Source organism: Fringilla coelebs (assembly GCF_963513975.1).
Source record: "Fringilla coelebs genome assembly, chromosome: 8".
Lineage (NCBI taxonomy): Eukaryota > Metazoa > Chordata > Aves > Passeriformes > Fringillidae > Fringilla > Fringilla coelebs.
In genome coordinates, this window is record NC_140066.1 from 19,300,055 (window position 1) to 19,306,054 (window position 6,000).

A 6,000-nucleotide genomic window follows, 5' to 3' on the forward strand; every position below is an offset into this window, starting at 1 on the left:
ATTCCTGTTGGCACCAACAGTTCCTTTAATTGCATCAAGAACCCTAACAGGCTTTGGGACAGAGCTAGATCATTTAATTGGGGAGAAAGCTTTATATAATGTATTTGCCTATGATAGAAGACAGAAGAGGAGTCAAAGGCACGTCTGAATTTCTGAAATCTCTCGTGTCTGACAGTTTATGAAGTCTCTCGTGTCTGACAGTTTGTGAAGTCTCTTGTGTCTGACAGTTTACTGAAAGCATACTCTCTCTGTTTTGAGCATGTGATCTCTGTACTTTTGACAGTTCCCTCTGTTGTGGACTCTGTCTTTTGTGTAGAATCACTTTTACTGTTCCGTCTTGAAACTTCTTCAACAACACAAAAACAGAAAAAGTGATTCTTACTCTTAAAGAGATATTTATTCTAAAGTTCCAAAGGTACTTTTAAAAGTGGTCTAGGCTGAAAGTCTTTTCTACTTGTCATAGCATAAATGAGCTCAAGTGATTCTGCCCTTTTAGGTTTTTTGCTAAGGGAGAGCTTTTCTTTGCACAGCTAGAACAGGACCTATAGAGCTATGTGCATGTCTCTCCCTTGCTATCTCTAAATTGTACTGCCAGCAGCACTCATCAGGTAACCCAGCACCTAACACACCTGAGGAATCCCTGCCAATCCCTTAGGATATACTCATAGGCCAGGCAGCACTAGTCAGGCTAGTGAGCTGTGGGCAAACAAACTTCTGACCTCCAATTTTCCCAGGTTTGATGCTGATTTGTCGGATGACTTTTTACAAATCAGTTCTCACCTCTGGGTTGCAGGTGGGTGAGATGCAATCTTCCTTTGTCCCTCTGTTGGAAGGGTTTGCTATTGGAACTGAGGCAGCCAGGAAAGGTGGCAGTTGTATGATTTGACTTTCTTCACTGTTAAAATCTTACATCACTTCCACTCATTTGCTGCTGCTGAGATGTTTCTGCTTTTGTAAAATGTTTATTCAAGATTTTTTATGTCTCTTACCTGATGCCATCACAGTTTACCCATGCACCAAAAATCCCAAAGGCCAAATGAACGTGCAGTACAATTCCCTTTTCCTCCCCCAGGCTGGGTGCACAGCTCTCTCTGTAAGACAGTGCACCTCCCCTTGCTGCTCTGGAAGCGTGCTGACGCACGCGAGTGGAGCCTCTGACCCGCAGGATATGGCTTTCTCAGCTCTGGCAGCACGCATGTGGCCTCGTTTCCTGCTGAATGGGTCTGCTCTGAGGAGAAAAGTGCCTAATCAGCACTCCAGTGCAGCTGACACAGCGCAGACTGACTGTTTGCAGAGCCTGGAGCCCCTCTCTCCCTGGGGCAGTGTTGTTGAAATACCAGCTTTAGTCGCTCGGGGTGAGACCTGCTGTGCAAATCCCCTTTGCCTCTCTGCAAAGTCACATCTGTCAGGAGAGGTAACCACAAGCTCTTGGCTTTTGCTGTCCTGTCCTCCCTCTCTGGCTGTTCTTAACCTGCCTTCCTTCTTTGAAGGGTCTTACTTGCATTCCCAAACCTGTCTCCAGAATGTGCTGCAGGATTCCTGTGAGCAGGATTGTGGCTTGCCCTTACAGAAGTGTTGCAGGGTGGCAGAGGGACACAGTGGTATCCAGTGCAACTCACACTGGGCTGCTTTGGCTGGGCTCTAGCATGGAAAAAAGGTTTTCTCGGGGCTGCAGCTCTCTCTTGTTGGGCTGGGATGGGCTGCCTGCTTCTGTACCTGATATGCTGTTAAGGAGAGCTATGCTTGTTCTGAGTGATGTGTGGGAGTTTGCTCCCCACTGCAGCAATAAACTGTCTCTCTGAACCTTTCGTCTTTCACCTGGCCACCATATTTCAGGGCAACTTATCACCCTTCCACACCTCATGCAGGCAGCATGCAAAGATGCTCTCTGCCTGTCTGGAGCCTACCTTCAGAGACATGAGTTATGGCCAGGTCTTTTTCGGAGTCCAGCAGCTGGTAGCTCCCATGGTCCAAGAAATCTTGATTAAAAATGAATGTTCATTGATTAAAGATGGATAAAATCCAAACTGATTCAATGTTACCAAGAATGGAGGGTGTTTGGATCTGTATCCAAATTTTCTTATTCCTTCAATGGGCCAAGTTACCTTTGAACTGTAGCAATCCAGAACTTCTGAATAATGTGGTTCTGCCCATGGTCTTTTTCTATGGCTATTTGGTGGACCAGCATGTGGAAAATACAGTTTTGTGAAATTAGCTCCTTGTCAACAAAAAAACCAGTATGTAAGAGTTTCCAAATTGTAAACATCATGCCTTTTATGTCTCTGAACAGCATGCAATGTTTACACTGTGTTTGGGGCTTTGATCATATTTTTCTGGTGGACATTTCTTTGTGACTAATTGGAAAATATCTAAATAGATAGGGTGATGTTGTTAACTGTAGATTTCCTTTCCCCCTGTGTAAAGTGTCCTTCTTCCATTCCCTTTTCCTTTTATCTTTCAGAGTTATGAATAAATGATACTGATGTATCTGGGTAGGGTTTTGTAGCTGCTGTGCAGCCACTTTCATGGAGAAGTGAAATCCTTACTATTGATGTTGTAATATAGTTTTCATTTTCTCTTTCTTCAAATAAGAGCACATTTTGTTTTGGTGCAGGCAACTTGCTTTTGTTATTATTTTTATGATTATGTTTGGGACTGCACAAAAACAGAGGGGATTTAGTATGTTTTTCTTAACTTTTGCTTCAAGTTTGGTCATTCCAATTTTCAGGACACTGCTAATCCTGAGAAAAAATGAGACCTGTGGATGTTTTGCAGAGTGTTTAGAGACTCTGTCATGTGTACTTCCTGCATAGTTAGGTGCATGCAAGAGTTGGTTGTTGTGTACAAAGACACAGTTCCAGCTTCATACAGTTGTATATAGCAGCATCAATTTCATAGACTGCTAGGTGGCAGTGTCATTTGGGAACCATTAAAAAGTCCATTGCTGTTCCAGTTCTACTCTCCAAAAATATTAAAATGTCAATTTTAGGTGACCTTATTTCTGGCAGTCGGTGAGCAAATATCATGTTAAGATGGATTTCAAAGGCTTTTCGGTGCATTGGTGTGTTCTGGCCATGCATTCTCCTTAGGCACCTGCCCCACTTAAAACATTACTGGCAGGACTTCAAGCTAGCCCCTGTGAGCCTGCTGATCCCACTCTGCTCAGCTCAGAGAGGGCTCAGACTCCAGAACCACACAGTTGACCACACAACTCATGAGAGTTGTCCTGACAATGCACTGTTCTGCCTTGCCTTTCTCCCCAAACAAGTACTGCAGAGAGCTTTGGGGAAGGACAAGTCTCTCTGAAAGATCTCAGGATATGGTTTATTGTGAAGTCTCATGCGTCATGGAATTCAGTCTGTGCTTTCCACACAACCTATGCTGGCACCATATTTTATATGGACTTTACGTCCATAATTTGTCTTTCTCTCACCATTTTCTAAGGGACTGACTGATGTAAGGATGACTCTACTGAGACAAAGCAATGATCCTTCTGGTTCAGTGCCCTTTTTCTGACTGTGGCTGGAATAAACAAATACTTAAGGGCAGGGCAAACACACAGTATTGTGTTCCCAGGAGACTTTTCCAGCTTCATATGGTTTGCAGCATGTGCTGTCTCAGCAAGATGTGTCTCAGAGCCTCACTGATCAGACCCAACCACTCTTTTGTCATTTAGCTCTGGGCTGAGGAGACAGAAGTTTTCCAGTCCATCCCTCCTCTGTGGACAGGGTGGAGGTGTGGCTCCCATGGTGCCAGGTGTGGTTTCTGATAGAATAAAGCTTGATGGAAGGGAGAACATTTTAAGGTGAAGCTGGTCATGAAACAATCACTGTACCCACATAGGGATGTTCAAAGAGCTGCTGCATGGTTCTTGGCAAGTCACACTACAAAAGCAGTGAACTGAAGTCAGAAGGTGTAGTGTGCTTTTCTCAGATATGTTGGCTTATGCTTGGATTTATTGTCTTAAGTTTTCAAACATCTCTTCAACAAGTTTTCCAAAGTAGCACATTTAGCCTTGATGTATCTTAAGAATAAATGCTTCCATATAAATTATTTTGACCTACCTGCTTCTGTCCAGGAACCAGAAACACTACATGAAATGTACCCCTTTCCCTTTCCTGGTATTTCTTATCTGCCCTTACCCAGTGACCTGGATTGAGAAAGACTGAAATAGTGTCCAAGCAGAGAATTGAATGGTTGTGGAATGCAAGGTTTGGGTGAAGGTGAATTAAAGGGAAGAATGTTGGACTAAATGAGATTTAAAAAGCTCTTCTAGCCTTGGGGGTTTTTTTGAGACTGCTTTACGCTTTCTGTATGTCGTCTCCTTTAGTAGAAATACTAAATTCTTGAACACACCACAGAAAAAAACATTTTAGGTCTTCACATCCCAAGGAATAACAACATTTTGTATCTGACCTACTTTGTCCTTCTTGGACATAGATAGAATCTTGCCCTCTGATCTCCATTTTCTACCATGTCCACCAAGAGTTCCTTCTGTTTCTTCTTTTCTTAAGGATACTAAATCCTTGACCAAATTTCTTATTTGGATAATAAATTGTGACTCTGTGACTGAGTTTTGAGTTTTTTAAAACATTCCAAGCTGAAAACAAAATACCCACGCACATACTCACAGCACAGTTTGTTGTCAGAAAGGCAGGGAATCCTTCCCTAACCTCAGGAATGTCCCTGGAAGATGTGCTGCACTTTTGCTCTGTTGTCAGGAATGGTGTCGCTACACTGCGGCAGCTGCTAATTTTAAAACAGACTCTTTAAACTTAAAAACAGAAGCAAAAGACTACTGTTTCTTAAGGAATTCTTCCAGTAACAATCTTTATCAGAGACATTTTAATCTGAAGGGAACTTCAGTCAAATTTTGTGTGCTATATAGGTTTGAGTAGTGGTTGAATTTTGACCTCTAAGCTTCAGGAGGACTTACGGATGAGACAAGTGGTTGTCTTTCCTGCTGAGCAGTGAAATAATGGAAAAGTATTTATCCAAATTTCCAGTAGGTCTGTGAACTGCTTAAAAAGTTACCTCACTTGTGTTTCTAAGATGACCTCTCTGAATAATTTTTGACCCAGCTTTGAATAAACAAAATATTTGTTTCATGTCCTTCAAATACTGAGTGTTTTAGAATAGAATGTCTTTCGTGTCGTAAATGAGGACATATGTTCCTCAATACTGCATCTAAGTGAAAAAAAGGCGGATGCAGTAGCACATTAAAGGCATCTCTTTCATGTAGCTGTCAGGTACTGAATATTGTGTTCTCCATCTTCTTTCCTTTAAAGGTAAAAATAAGGAACAAAAGAAATATGTCTGGTCTTTTTCAAAGCACAGAAGTTCAGGTGCCACTTGTTAAAAGATTCTTTGCAGAGAAAGGAGCCAATCTCACATGCTGCACATACCATAAGCTTGGATGCATCCCTTAACCAAAAATGGATATTTTTCTTAGTGTTGTTGTGGCCATGTGGAAAAGATGTAGAGATGTCATATCACCAAATCAGCTTGTATTTCTTCTGTCTGAGAAGTTGCTTCAAATAAGATCTCAAATATGTACTACCTATTTAAAAAAAGCATCTGATTTTTTTTCCTGCATTCCTCTCCTTACATGAGAAGGCAATAGACAAAGTTTGTCTCCTAAAACAGGAAGAAGACAACTGCTTCAACAGCAGGCCTTTGAAAGGTACCAAATTATTTGCATTGTTTGATGGAAGAGGAGAGGTCCTGACCCATTAAAAACTAGTGATTTTGATGTGGTGAAGTAGCAGCCAGATCCCTTTTGACTGTGTCTGGTCTGATTTGCTAGCTCCATGGCTACGTGGAACAATAGTCTGTGCAGGGCAGCTGGGACGTGGGCAGAATTACAAGTGAGCATCCGTCAAATTCCTCTGCACAACACTAAGAGGGCTTTTCCTTTGCACTTTCTAAATGACAGAAAACCGTGTGAATGATTCTCTATGGCTTGGGATAGGCAGCTTTGAACTCGGGATTGTACCCTGG